Source organism: Eptatretus burgeri, chromosome 2 (assembly GCF_056783735.1).
Source record: "Eptatretus burgeri isolate ZD-2024b chromosome 2, Ebu_testis_v1, whole genome shotgun sequence".
In the NCBI taxonomy this organism is placed as follows: Eukaryota; Metazoa; Chordata; class Myxini; order Myxiniformes; family Myxinidae; genus Eptatretus; species Eptatretus burgeri.
Genome location: NC_140962.1, coordinates 155559453 through 155575692, shown reverse-complemented (window position 1 = coordinate 155575692; position 16240 = coordinate 155559453). Strand labels below are relative to the sequence as shown.

Here is a 16240-nt window from a genome sequence, read left to right as displayed (position 1 = left end):
CGGATGATAGCAGATCCTAAAAACCAAAATGAATATTACAACGATATACTTTAATTAGTCCATGAGAGTAGATCATGGAAAAATCATATCATATAATGCAAGAAATCACTCCAAGCTCCTAATTTGAAAACTATAGTACTTACAAGAGCGATGTATACAGCGATTTGTCGCTATGATGAGCAGGCATTCGAGAGTATGAGTGAGAAAAGTGAAAAAATATATATAAAGAAACTTTATCGTTAAGAAATCGTTGCGGCCTGTTCCAAGTCTCGGCATGGTTGAGCAGGCCAAAAAACATGGCGGCTCCAGACAACAGCGAGGCAACCCAGGAAGCGCCTGAAGACTCCAGAGAGCAAGGTGGCCGAGGATCGCCTAACGAAGGATATAATTAAGTAAGGCCGTTAATTATCTTCAAAAGGGGTGTTATAAATTACACAAACACCCAATTTACACTCATTCACTTCCCTGGAGTTCCCTTGGTGTGAAGGAAAAGTTTCAGGCTGCGAGGTTTCATGGTTTTGGAGTTACGGAGGAGACACACTGACACACACACACACACATTGACATTTATTAGCATAGATATATCGAAACATGTGGAGTGTGACGATCACTCCCCCGATCTCCATTGGACATAGTCCTTCACCAAAGTGACCCCTCCATACCGAAGGCCTCGCTCGGCCTGGTGACTGTCAAACAGACAATGATTACATGGTCAACCAGAAGGGCACTCAGTAGAGCACATACTTTCGCCACGTTATGCCTGATCCACAAGAACATATCGAGCCCAATACATTTTTTAATACGAGTGCGTGGCCGAACGTGTGTGGCCGTACGTGCAACAAAAAAAATACTTTTTTGTGACGTCATAGCACCGTGTCTTGTCATTGGTTTGGTAAATAAATGGCCATAACTTTGGAAACAGCTGAAACAGATGGAGAAGAACGATATCAAACCTTGAAAAGGCACATACTCAGGTCCCCAGCGTCAATTGTGACGTCATATCAAACGAAGAAGAATAATTGTGACATCAATTGTGATGTCATAGCACAGTGTCCTGTCATTGGTTTGGTAAATCAATGGCCATAACTTGGGAAGCACTTGTCCGATTAATATCAAACCTTGAAAAGGCACATCCACAGGGCCCCAGCAATATACCTGGCAGGTTTCAATGAGATCGGACCAGTGGTTGTCGAGAAACAGCGGCCACAGACACACAGACACACAGACAGACACACACACACACACACACACACACACACACACACACACACACACACACACACACACACACACACACACACACACACACACACACACATTGCTGAAATTATAGATAGATTATGCTGTATATAGTTTTTGGCCACATCTCATTGGTGAAGAATCGCTTTAAGAAGTTAAATTATACTCGTATCCAGATCTGGATTCAGATCTTCACCAAAATCGAATCAATTCATTCTTGTCACACACCCAACCTGTCCACCAAGTTTCACTCGAATCCATACACAACTTTTTGAGATATCGTGCCATATATCATTTTTGACCCTCTTTCTCTCAATGGTGAAGAATCACTTGAAAATTTGGAGTAGTTGGATCTGGATAGCCAGAGTAGCCAGATCTTCACCAAAATCTCATCAGTTCGTCCTTGTCACACACCAAACCTCTAAACTAAATTTCATACGGATCCGTCCACAACTTTTTGAGATATCCTGCATACAAACAAACGTAAAAACAGACAGAGGAGTGAAAACACAACGTCCTTCACCTTCGGTGGTGAAGATAACATCAATTAAGCATCAAATGGAACCATCGATCCGGAGTTCGGGCTTATTTGCCCTCATCAGGACGGGATACTGATAAGTATCGAACCAATAATGACCACATTCGGCGTTTAAACATCAGACGCTCCTCCTGACTTATGGGGACCATTGTCACAGATTGTCTCGCACGGTAAAACCGCATAATCCGCAAAGAACAACCGTTCTTCAGACAACTACTTCTGGGTCTGCAGTTCTTCATACGTTCTAGTGGGGTCTGCTGGGAACGTTTTTGGCCAAAGTCTTTCACGAACTAACTCACCAGGCCTGACGTTACATTGAATTCGATTTGGGTAGGAATTTGAAATTTGTTCAAGGTGCCGGTGATAAACTCGCCTACTCTTCACGAAGGACACCATGGGGTCTTTAATGTCCACCAACGAATGCTGGCAGACAGGACACTCAGTTTAACGTCCATCCGAGGAAGGTACACACATTTATGAATCACCCTGCCTGTGAAACACCAGAATGACAATTTATAGCTGGGTCGGGATTCTAACCCAGGCTAACAGCTTTGGGGCGAGTTGTGGGTACCTCCATGGTATCCTGCCATCCCCAAAACTTGTGATGTCAATGAACACCTCGGTAATCTATCTATAATTCCAGCAATGTGTGTGTGTGTGTGTGTGTGTGTGTGTGTGTGTGTGTGTGTGTGTGTGTGTGTGTGTGTGTGTGTGTGTGTGTGTGTGTGTCTGTCTGTCTGTCTGCGACCGCAGTTTCTCGACGACCGCCGGTCCGATTGGATTGAAACTTGCCAGGAATATTGCCGGGGCCCAGCGGATGTGCCTTTTCGAGGTTTGATATCAATTGGACGAGCGGTTCCCAAGTTACGGCCATTTATCTGTCGACCAATGAAAAGACACGGTGCTATGGCATCACGAATGACATCACAATTAATGCTTATTTATTTATTTATTTATTTATTTATTTATTTTTGCACGATTGACGGTCCGATCTGATTGAAACTTGCCAGGAATATTGCTGGGGCCCAGCGGATGTGCCTTTTCAAGGTTTGATATTAATCGGATAAGCGGTTCCCAAGTTACGGCCATTTATTTGTCAACCAATGACAAGACAGTGCTATGACGTCACAATTAATGTGTTTTTTTTTGTATTTTTTGCATGATTGCTGGTCCGATCTGATTGAAACTTGCCAGGAATATTGCTGGGGACCCGTGGATGTGCCTTTTCAAGGTTTGATATTAATCGGATAAGCGGTTCCCAAGTTACAGCCATTTATCTGTCAACCAATGACAAGACACGGTGCTATGACATCACGAATGACGTCACAATGAATGTTTATTTATTATTATTTTTTTTTTGCACGATTGACGTCACAATTCTTCTTCTTCTTCGTTTGGTATGACATCACAATCGACGCTGGGGACCTGAGTATGTGCCTTTTCAAGGTTTGATATCGTTCCTCATCTGTTTCAGCTTTTTCCCAAGGTTTGAAAGCTGATTTTTCCCAAGGTTTAAATTAATTACTCAAATTATTAATTAATCCCAAGGTTTTAATTTTCCCAAGGGAAACAGCTGTTTCCCAAGAGTTTGAAAGCTGTTTTTTCCCAAGTTTGAATTAATTGTTGTGCTTGGTAGACATTTGTGAATACATTTACAGAGAGAGTGGCGAGATAGGAGGGGCGAGAGAGAGGGGCGAGAGAGAGAGAGGGGCGTCACAATTCAAGAGAGGGGAGAGAGGAGGGGCGAGAGAGGGGGGCGAGAGAGAGGGGCGAGAGAGAGGGGCGTCACAATACAAGAGAGGGGGAGAGAGGAGGGGCCAGAGAGGGGGGCGAGAGAGAGGGGGAGAGAGAGGGGAGAGAGGAGGGGTGAGACGAGGGGGGGAGAGAGGAGGGCGAGAGAGAGGGGCGTCACAATTCTTCTTCTTCTTCGTTTGATATGACGTCACAATTGACGCTGGGGACCTGAGTACGTTTCCCAGGTGTTTCCGAAGTTATGGCCATTTATGATATGATTGGTCCGATCCAATTGAAAAAAATGCCCCAATCCAGTCATCGTTTACGAGAGCGAAGGTACGAAGCTGCACATACTGGCACGCACGAGTACAAATAAAGTTGTTTAAAAAGACCTTTTGGTCGATGAAGGGTTGCCAGGTAAAACCGCACGTCGAAGGTGAGTCTTCTGGCGAACTTGCTCTGATGACGTGCACAAGTGCGAATTTCATGTTCTCCTTAAAATTGCCCAATTGTTACTCATCGGAGGGAGGAAAGGGAGGCTCATCTGTGTTAACTCCTCAAATTGTTAGACTCAGCTATTTAACAGACATAACCACAACATTTTAAAAAGGGTTCAGTCAGTTCTCATAAAATACTACAACTCATACCATATATGGAAATGTTTGGGTTTCACATGCTTTTATGAGCGTTTTATGAAACCGAACAATCTCACAAGGAGCCACGACTTAAATCAGGAATCATGTAATCGGTCGTTTTCGAGTTCAATGAGTGATCACAAGGCACTTTCACCAATACGTTGAATAACTTCTCATGGGCGATAGGAATTGATGTGCGACGTCAGGAGGCGATGGAAATCTGTGCATGTTCCATTGTTCCAAACAATAGCTCTCGCCTTTGTGACGTCAGACGGCTGCAATGAGCAACTTTAAAGGCCAAGCAAAACTCAAAGCAACTTGAGAACTTCCTTTGAGTGTCTGATTTGCTTTTGTACATATTATGTTCGAGTCTCGTGGAAGAGCTGGGTTCAATTACCGACTCGAATGTACACATCTGATCGGTGCTTTGCAGACAGGGTGTCGCATCATGAAGCACACCGCCCCTCGGATGGACGTTAAGCCGGATGTCCCATCCGCTAGTATTAGATGGTGGATGCTGAAGACCACACGGTGTCCTTTGAAAAGAGTAGGTGGAGTTATTGCTGGCACCCTGAGCAAATTACAAATCACTGCCTTGACTACGCCCTATGGTCGAGTGAACCTCCACGAGAGGTAACATTCACACTCTCCTCCAATGAGTGAACCTCCACGAGAGGTGATATTCGCACTCTATCTGAATGAGTGAACCTCCTCAAAAAGGTAACATTCACACTCTACCTGAATGAGTGAATATCCCCCGAGGCAGAGGAGTTTCAGCCTTGAGTGTCCTTTGATGTCCTTCACCGTTGTTGCCATTTAAATACACAACCACCACCTTCACAATGGAGATTGAACCCTTTGAAGAACATGATCGACGTGACCACCAATATTGGTGTGTGCACTTGGTCCTCCAAAACGGACCACTCTGAGACTCAAGTCCTGATTGATCGTGTTCAACAAAGTTTACTCCACCGGCTCGGGGACAGTTTGGGGTCTTTGTGTGCAGACCTGGCTCGAATCCACACGTCCTCATCGAAAGATGTCAACTGATATAATCAAGGAGGGACTACCAGCGGGCCATGTCGGTCCAGAACGGTTCCAGTCTGCAAACTTGATCTTCAAGTATCTATAATCGCATCAATGAAAACGAATTGTGTAGAGTATGACGTCACAGTGCCTGTTCAATCCGCCTGCTTTGTCTTCTGCTGTTGGTCCTGTGGTGAAGCTTTGCCAAGGTCTGGAAGACCTTGTGGTTGGGTGGACGTTTGCCAAGCGACAACGCTCTTTGAGGTGAAAGACAAATATTTGTAGAGGAAGATATTTTACATTCGTTATTAACATGCAGGGACATGGTGTACATTGGGGGCATCCTTTCACAAGATGACTAATGTAAGCAAATATTCAACAAGGTATGGGTTAGTTAACCATTTCCTCACCCCATTTTCGCCTACACACACACACACACTTGGGGGTTGAGAGGGTACATACTGGTGGAACCAAGATTCACTTTCGAGTCTTCATCTCAGAGATGAGAAGTAACCACTGCAGAGACCATTTGCTCTGTGGTCGAGACTCTCGGATTCAGGTGCTTCAGGTAAATGATCTTCACTTATGAAAAAGAACACTTTTGGGGGAAATAACATGACCATGGATAAAGGGACAAATGGCAGGGATAGGATGGACGACCTTCAAACGGGAAGAGGTCATTTTTTTTTATTCGTAACAACAATGAACGACTTGACTTCTCATCCAACAACATCTTCTGTAGGTCACGTGTGGCTGTGTTTGGGCGAACTAGCCTTTTTTTCACCCCCAAGAATGTGGCACGAGAGAAAACATTTGCCAGGCAAGCAATTCCTCTGTGTCCACAACCACAGAACCACTCACTGGGTCCACAAAGTGATCTGATAAATGGCCGAGAATGCTTTCTTTGGACAGTGAGTGCTGGAGCAAAATTTATCCCTTGGGATTAACCTCCTCGTCCCGATTACATCTTTAAAGATCGAGAGCTCAACATCAAAGGCATTTTGTGAACGCCAGACGGGACTTTAAATGACAAAAGAACGATCATCGGGTCTTTTACAGAACAACAAAAGAAGGACAAGACGATGACTCAGAGACTGACTGTGCAACAGAACAGGTTTGGTGGACCATAGACAGTGACGCCAGCAATGTCCATGACCTCAAGATCCTGCATGACATCTGCTGATGATGTCCGATGTTGGTCAGTTAAATAGCAAGACCGAAGTGGTCTTTCCTTTAACACAACTCTCCGTTTCGGACACTGTCTAACTCGTCACTTCCCCCCTGCTCATCAAAATCTGCTGTCTATACAGACAGCAGGTCATGCATGTCTCATCAGATGTATTTTGTCTTTAGTCCCGACCTTTGTCCATTCTTCTTCCACCTCCGCTTCAACTCGAGGGTCTCATTATGGCCATAATGGATGTGAAGACTCATGAGCAGCTCAATTAGTCAGAATGTGCTCCAGATCTTGCAATTCTATACACATGAACTCAGTCATAGTAAATGGTCTATGGACTCAAACATAGTGATTAGTCTGTGGACTCACACATAGTCAACGGTCTCTCGACCCAAACATAATCAACGGTCTCTGGACTCACACATAGTCAACGGTCTATAGACTCAAACATAATCAACGGTCTCTGGACTCAAATATAGTGATTGGTATATGGACTCAAACACAGTAAATGGTCTCGGGACTCAGACATAGTAAATGGTCCAAAAAAACTGGATTATGATGATGATGATGATGATGATGATGATGATTTGCTTCTTTTATAGCACAGACAGTGAGGGAGTGTTTGTTGTTCGGGAGTGTTCCCACCTGAGCATTCAACCAAAGGGGCTGCGAGTTCCCACATTCAAACCCAACACCCTCTATTGATTTGCCCATTGTCAACTTGTGTTCTTGTCATTCAAGATACATCGATGTCTCCCAACGTCCTTGTCCTGCTTTTCATTGACATACAACCCCCCCAGGGAGTCAGCACTTTCCAGAACACAAACGGTGCATTTTTGGTCCAATATCCCCAGTTCGATCTTCAAATCGCGGCATGGCAACCCAACGCGACTCCTCTATCGGTGGCGAAGCCACAGCGGGAGGAGCAAGACCTTCGGTTCCACATGTGATGTACAAAGTTCGGGTTTGGTTAGACACAGCGTTGCAGACTTTGTACGGTGTCATCTGATGTCGAGTCTCATGTCGATCTCGGATTCCCTCTCGGATCTAGGTGGACCTGCACGACATGTAACCATATCCTGGTGAACAAAATCATGGCGCAACACATCGAGATGATCTGGGAAACATCATTTGAACAGCCGAGCAGAACCAACTACAAACGCTGCCCTTTTCCAAGGTGGCAAGGACTGGAGAATGCAGCTGTAATCAGGAGTACGTCGAGGCTCGTGCATGGCTTGTGTTACATTGTTTGTCTTTCTGGTTGAATGACACCGCGGAGGGTTTTATGAATGGCAGGTCATGATATTGATTGTACTCAAGCGACGCACTCAGCGTGGATTTCCACCATAACGAGCGGGATTATAGGCCTCATGCCTCGAGCTTCAAGAATAACAACATTCAGAAACAATTACTCTCAATGCTCATTGTCTTGAGAGACCTTCAATTGTGACTCACAAGCGGCCATCTTTTATCATTACAAGCTATGACGTCAGGTTGATGGTGCTCACAGTCGTCGTGAGGCAGTTAGGCTTGGAAAGTCGTGTTTTCCAAACTTTGCTCTTCCATGAGCCACGACTAAGAAGCCGAAGCACGATGGGGAGCGAAGAAGCATTGGGATGAAGCATGTGATGGGTTGTGGGCCTTGTGATGGCAAAAGGAGGGATTTAGTGATAGAATGGGCCGAGCAGGATGGTTTTATTTCCTTCCAGGAATGTACACTTCCCTCTGATCCGTCTCCCCTGGGTTTGAATCTCGACACAACCACAGCTGGATGTTTCGCACGCAGGGAAAAGCGTCGATGTGCGATGCGCTGTCTATTGGAATCAAGGACGTTGAGCTGGAGGAGGACCTGTGGTTCAGCGCAGGTCGTTGGTGGATGAAACTCCATTATGGGCTTCACGAAGAGGAGACAAATGATCTCGGACACCCTGAACAGGTCACTCGTTCTGATCCTGATTGACTGCTGGGGAGACAACGACAAACGAGCCAGCACAACCAAACGGCCTCATGTCACCACCAAACCACCTGGTGGAACCAAACCATCCAACACAACCAAACTGTCTCACGTGACCACCAAACCACCTGGTGGAACCAAACCATCCAACAAAACCAAACTGTCTCACGTGACCACCAAACCACCCAGCACAACCAAACCACCCAGCACAACCAAACCGTCTCACATGACCACCAAACCACCTGGTGGAACCAAACCATCCAACAAAACGAAACTGTCTCACGTGACCACCAAACCACCTGGTGGAACCAAACTATCCAACACAACCAAACCACCTGATAGAACCAAACCACCCAGCACAACCAAACCAGCCAGCACAACCAAACTCTCACGTGACCACCAAACCACCTGGTGGAACCAAACCATCCAACACAACCAAACCACCTGGTGGAACCAAACCATCCAACACAACCAAACTGTCTCACGTGACCACCAAACCACCTGGTGGAACCAAACCATCCAACAAAACCAAACTGTCTCACGTGACTACCAAACCACCCAGCACAACCAAACCGTCTCACATGACCACCAAACCACCTGGTGGAACCAAACCATCCAACAAAACCAAACTGTCTCACGTGACCACCAAACCACCTGGTGGAACCAAACCATCCAACAAAACCAAACTGTCTCACGTGACCACCAAACCACCTGGTGGAACCAAACTATCCAACACAACCAAACCACCTGATAGAACCAAACCACCCAGCACAACCAAACCAGCCAGCACAACCAAACTGTCTCACGTGACCACCAAACCACCTGGTGGAACCAAACCATCCAACACAACCAAACCACCTGGTAGAACCAAACCACCTGGTAGAACCAAACCACCCAGCACAACCAAACCACCCAACACAACCAAACCAGCCAGCACAACCAAACCAGCCAGCACAACCAAACTGTCTCACATGACCACCAAACCACCTGGTGGAACCAAACCATCCAACACAACCAAACTGTCTCACATGATCACCAAACCACCTGGTAGAACCAAACCACCCAGCACAACCAAAACCAGCACAACCAAACCACCCAGCACAACCAAACTGTCTCACATGACCACCAAACCACCTGGTGGAACCAAACCACCCAGCACAACCAAACCACCCAGCACAACCAAAAAGCCAGCACAACCAAACCAACCAGTACAACCAAACCAACCAGTACAACCAAACCAGCCAGCACAACCAAACCAACCAGTACAACCAAACCAGCCAGCACAACCAAACGAACCAGTACAATGAAACCAGCCAGCATAACTAAACCGCCTGGCACAACCAAACCATTCAGCACAACCAAACCAAACCAGCCAGCACAACCAAACCAAGCAGCACAACCCTTACCAAGAGACTGCTTCAGCAACATCGCCACTCTGCCAAAAGTCTGATACACTGGTCTGATAGTAAATGATAAAAACACAATGTTGTGCTCACAATTGGTACAGTAGAGCTATCATTTTTATTACGTATGCAAATATCGAGGAACTTTTCTTCCACCCTCCCCCATGCCCCCTGGTTCCCCTCTCATCACCGTTATCTCCTCCTTAACTTCCTTCTCACCACACTCTACACTCCACACCCAACACTCCCTTCTCCCACCCCTATCATCCGACATTCTTTTCCTTTTATCATCTTCTCAACTCCAACCCACTTCGTGCGTACATATTAAGTAGATAATTAGCATAACTTATATAACAAATCATTTATCTTGTTGTCCGAAGGCCCGTGGCCAGATAAAGAGGAATACATGATGTACAACAGTGTGAACATCTAACAGCGTGTAAAAGCAAATGAGTGTGTACACCTGAATTAACCCTTTCGTGTTGCCTTACATCCCCAGGTAACCCAAACTTGGAGCCAAAAAACCAAAGGTCGTTCGTTGAACTGGACCTCATCCAGGCAGAAACAGCTGTTTGTCATCGAGTCGTGGGAGGTGAATCACACATATCTAACTTCCTTTACGTGCAGATCATTAACCAGGCGGTTAGAGTTCACTACCCAGGGGCACGTAGGCTTATTGTGTCGGGCGCACGGGGGCCACGATTGAGGAGGGGTGCCTCCAACCGCAGTGTAGCATGGGTAAAGTTAATTTTCCAACCGATGCTTGCAGGTTTTTCCAACTGTCTGTTCTTGAAACTGTTGGCAAGATAAGGAGCAATGTCTAAACAATCAATGCCAGTTGGCATCTACATATTACGTACTGATAATGCGAACAGCCTTGATCATCCCTCTTCCGCTCCACCATAGATCCATCATCTCAATGTCATAACATGATCATATGGGATTTCCGTCGGCACCATGGTGTTATCAGTGAAGCTCGTTGAAGGATCACAGCTTGTTCTATCATCGTTTATAATCAGTCGGTGTACATAATAACAGAACAAGATGTGATCATTCCTGATAAGACAAGAACTCGTACGATACCATGGTGTGCCTCCACGAAGCTGGGTCGATCTTGGATTCACTCCACCCTTTTGCGTACGTATTATGTAGACGTACTGCAGAGACAGCATTACATCATGTCTGTTAGTTAAAGGAAAAAGAGGGTGAGGAAGAGGGGGGAAAACACAATGAAGGAAGGGGTGACCATGGTGGGGGGTTAATAAGGATAAAAAGGATGAGGAGTATGGAGGGTGGGGGATCACCTGAGGAGGTGGTGAACAGCCACCTTGAAGTGCTGGAGTGAGGAAGTTGGGTTCCAATGAACATTGAAGACTGGCTGCTGCTGCACTCTGGTGGAAGGAGTGCCCCAGCTGAGAGTGAGGAGAATGTGTGACAATGTGTGAGAGTGTCCGACAAGGTCTTAATGGTGAGCATGACTGCATCCCAAGGCTTGCGGACTTGATCTCCAAAGGGAGGGTTTACATCACCGAGAACTCACATTCATTTGTTTTCCATGCAGAAGTTGAGGCTCATGGAATAGTTGAGCAACAGAGGGTGGAAGTTTCACAAGCAGCAGGGGGGGGGGGGGGAGACCAACAGATGAAAGGTAAAGACGGCCCTTCCATCTGAGGTCACCAACCCGCTGCCGATGAGATCAGGCCACGTGACTGAGCCATATAACGTGGGGCAAAATGAACCCCTTCACTACCCCCCCCCATGTTACCCCCCATCACTCAAAGGTGAAGAATCACTTTAAAATGATGAGATTCGAGTTTTCACCAAAATCGAATCAATTCTTAATCAATCAAAAAACAAACCTAACCTGCTCACCAAGTTTCATCCGAATCCGTTCACAACTTTTTCATAAATCCTGTTCACAAACAAACAATCAGACAGATGAGGATGAAAACATAACCTCAGTCCACCTTCGTTGACGGAGGGAAGAAACAAATTAAAAAACAAGCTCAAATGAGCTAAGATCCTCGTCCTCTGAATGATGACGTCATAAAAACGAATATGACGTCATTGTTATGTATCAGGTTTGCGATAAATTATCTGTGCTAATGCCCGGCTTGATTCCCGCAAACAAAATTCAAACAGCTTGCCTAGTTTCGGAGATAATGGTATAGGCGATTTCCATTAGCGGCGATATTATGACGTCAACTTTTTTCTCGGAAGAATTTCCAAAATCGGAGATGGTTACTGCCTGCGTGTGGGCTTTCTGCATATACATGGCAAGTTTCACGAAGATCCGATGAAAACTCTGGGTTGTGAAACAAAAAATGTCAAAAAATAGGAATGACATCATAAAAAATTGATATGACGTCACAGTGATGTATCATGTGTGCGGTAATTCATCTCTGCTCATGCCCTGTTCGATTCCCGCAAACAGAATTCAAAAAGCTTGCCTAGTTTCAGAGATAATTTTTAGGCGATTTCCATTAGCGGAGATGTTTTGACGTCATAACTTTTTTTTTTCTCGGAGGAATTTTCAAAATCGGAGATGGTTACTGTCTGCGCAGGGAATTTTTACATATATATGCCAAGTTTCAGGAAGTTTCGATGAAAACTGTAGGCTGTGAAACAAAAAAGTCCGCAAGAACAACAACGTGAGTCAGACTTCGAGATCCTCCACAAGGATCTAAAAACATGAAATAACAATCAGGCAAAGACTTGCAACAGTCAACAGCACACTATTCCAAAGAGGTGGCCCATAATAACTTAGTGTATTCATAGAGTATGATGTGCGAGTAAAAGGTAGAAATAAGTTATCTTGTGATCCGGTGAAATGAGTGTGGATGTCATGGACTGCTGTAGAATAAGATGAAAAGTCTTGTGGAAGAACACTGTTGAGATGCTTGTAAATAAATATCCCTGTGTGTAAATTTATTAATGTCAGAAAGTGTCAATGTGTTGAGTTTGGTGGAAAGAGGTGCGGTGTGGTCCTGCGGACGAGAAAGGGGACAGATCCTTATGGCACACTTTTGAATAACTGAGAGTGAGTGCAGCTGATTGTTATTAGAGGGTGCCCAGACAATGTCACAATAGTTCAGGTGAGGGAGAATTAAGGGAGAATAAAATAAAAGGAGGAAGGAAAGTGTGAAGATGAGACGGTATGCTAGTGGGGCAAATTAGCTAAATATAGCATAACAATTGTGCATTTTGTGAGGAAAGCACCAAATTTGGCACACTAGTAGCCAATCATATTATGAACAGATTTGGATATTGAGCCATCTCAAATTCAGCCGCTGATGGCTGTGGCAGCCATTTTCCACTGCCATCAAAAATTTTTGAGATGGCCCAAATATCCAAATCTGTTCGTAATATGATTGGCTACTAGTGTGCCAAATTTGGTGCTTTCCTCACAAAATGCACAATTGTTATGCTAAGTTGCCCCACTACGCCTCTGTTTCGGTCCAGCGAAGTTTATCATCCAAGGTAACACCGAAATAAATTTGTCGAATGAACAGTTATGGGTTCACTTTCAATTATAGATAGAAGAGATGGTGTCAGGCAGAGGTTTGGTGGATTTGCTAAAGAACATACACTTGGTTTTATGAGGATTTAAAGGGAGTTTGTTTGATTTAAACCAGGATGAAACCTTGATGTGCTCACGATTGAGAGTATCAGCCAAAGAGTTGTAACTAGGATTGGAATAGATGACAGTTGTATCATCAGCAAAGACCAAAAATATATAATAAAGAAGAACAAGTATGTCGATCGTTAACATATACTAATAGGAAAACAAGAGGCCCAAGTATCGGTCCTTGGGGAACTCCGTAGCCGATAGCTCTCCATGAAGAATTAGAGGTTTTAACGATTGTAAATTGTTGCCTGTTAGTAAAGGGGATCTTTAAACCATTGAAGAGCACAACCTCCAACACCATAAATATCAAGTTTTATTTATTTATTATTAATTGAAGTTCACCTTAAACAAGGCTGAAAGCCACTATTTGTAAAAGGTCTACAAAGAAAACTAAGAGGAAGAATTGTCAAAACCTTCACCTCGTCCTGAAACGAGGAAACCTCTTCACAGGACCACTGTGGAGGAAGGGGTAACTCGGCCAGGTGGAATAATAAATTTTCCTCCCACCATTGGATGTTTTTAAGGAGACATCACCTCCGTACTGGATGGCCGTTGGCTCCCGAAGGGAGTTCATCCGCCCTTTGTTCGGTGTTGTTTGTAGTCCTCGCAGGGTGTCACAGTGACTCTCTCTACTAAAGGCCATGTCACACCTTGACGATTTAGCTAACGTATGCCTGACGTATGCAAAATTGGCCTAAAACGCTGGCACACGTCTAATACGTTGTGGGTAAGTTTGTATACGTTAAGAGCACGCTGAAAAACACTGCCATACATCGTAGTACGCTGGCTTTCATCGTTGTACTTTGCGGTTGTCCTCAAATTTTAGCATGCTTGAAATTTTATGACGTATGCCAGCGTATGACGCACACGTTCCGCTACGCTGGCCATAAGTTGGAGGCACATTATGCGATCGTTGACACACGTCGACACACGCTACTTGTAAGTTACACATAAGTCGAAATACGTCGAGGTAATGATTAGCGTACCCGAAACTTATTTATAATCGATGAGTAACGTGCTTTGAACCTATGTGTAACGTACCTCCAACGCATATTGATGTATGTAGACGTATTTGATTGACGTCTTCCGGACGACCACAGAACTTACTGAACGTGTTTCTAATTTACAGCTACCGTATAATGGCGATTTGGCAGCGTAAAAAACAACAAAAAAAAACAACAATAACCCGATATTTCGTCACGTGCCGTTACGTCACGTCCGATTGCCTCTTCAGTTTGCTCATGTCTTATTCTTAGTTCCTCCTCTGTGAATATTTTCTGTTTGAGGATATTGTCACGTCGAAGTCGAAACTTAAAAGCAAATGTCCGAATATATTTTAGAATATTTTTTTTTTTTTTTTTTTGTATACCTTGGTCGAGGCTCGTATGAGAGCTAACACACAACTCACAGCAAGGAGGCATGAGACAAGAGGGGCAGGAGTGGAAGGGACAAAACATTGGGGAACAGACACAGGTGAACTGTGGAAGGGAGAGGGATGGGGATGGGACGGGGAACATGGCGAAGAGAAGATGGACATTTCAGGGACTTTCAGGAAGGAAAGCAGGAGAAATGAAGGAAGTGGGCTTGGGTGGATTATCGGGGGTAGAAAAGATCGAGGATTTGGATGGGGGAAGATAAAAGGTGGTGGTGAACAGCTGTTTTGAAAGCCTGGAGGGAAGAATGGGAAAGAATAGAGTGAGGAAGTTTATTCCAAAGGCGGGAAAAAAGAGGAATGAAAGAGTGAAGATGAGCAGTGATTCGTGATTTTGGTAGTTTTACCAGAAGGGGGTTGTTGGCGGACCTTGAGCGCCCTGTGGAAATGTGGTTGGGACAAATCGCAGAGAGAGCAGGTGGGGCAAGGCTGGAGAGGAGTCGGTAGAAGACAGAAAGACCACCGACCAACCTGCGGTGATTGAGTGAGAGGCCCAAAGACTCAGCTTCATTGCGGGAGATGCCAATGATCTTAAAAGCCCTGGTTTCGACAGCGTGAAGTCGAGAAAGGTGGGAGGCAGGAGCACCAGCCCAGAGGGGAGAGCAGTACTCCATCAGGCTACGGACAAAAGCTTTGTAAGTGGTCAGCAGCTCAAGAGGGCCGAGGAAGGACTTTGCACGACGGAGGATTCCCAGTCGGCGACTGGCTTTTGAGGCAAGGTTGGAAATGTGACTTTCCCAGGAAAGGTCATGGCAGATAGTGAGACCCAGAAGCTTGAAAGAAAAGACTTCTTCCAGAGGATTGTTGAGAAAGTGGATGGGGGGTTTTGTAAACGGTCCTTTCGAAGAGACATAGTGAGAGTGTGAGATTTGTCTGGATTGAAAGACATGTTCCACGTGTTGGACCAGTTTGTGATTTTATCCAGATCTGCAGTGAGCGAAGAAGCTGCTGCTTGCCGGTCTGAGGGATGACAGATGGTACGGCAGAGGGTGGAGTCATCGGCAAAGAGAAATAGAGGATTTTCCAGAGAGTCCGAGAGATCATTGATGAAAACCAGAAAAAGAACAGGGCCCAGAACGCTACCTTGAGGAACTCCAGCCTGCACAGGAAGAGGGGATGAAAGAACTCCATTTAGGGCCACACATTGACTGCGACAGGAGAGGAAGTCTGCGAGCCATGAGTGGAGATGGCCTTGAATACCATGGGAAGAGAGTTTGGTGAGTAGGGCAGGGTGCCAGACTGTGTCAAAAGCACGTGATATGTCCAGGGATACGGCTCGGATTTCCTGTCTGGCATTGAGGACCTCCATCCATTGATGGGAGAGCAGTAGCAGCATATCCAGGGTAGAGTGACCTGGTCTGAAACCAAATTGATGATTGGAAATCAAGCCATTGGAGAAGAGGAAGGATTTCATATCTGAGGCGATGATGGATTCCATAACCTTGCTGATGATTGGGAGAAGGCTGATTGGTCT

General features: G+C 45.3%; 1 long non-coding RNA gene across 2 annotated transcripts in view; it reads left to right on the top strand.

The window, feature by feature from the left end:
* The window catches only part of LOC147033647 (uncharacterized), a 59587-nt gene extending 46871 nt beyond the window's left edge, over window positions 1-12716 (top strand). For both annotated transcript variants that reach the window (XR_015055578.1, XR_015055579.1), the window contains exon 3: window positions 10206-12716. This is a non-coding gene — a long non-coding RNA (uncharacterized LOC147033647). The remainder of the gene's footprint in view (window positions 1-10205) is intronic.
* Window positions 12717-16240: the final 3524 nt, after the last annotated feature.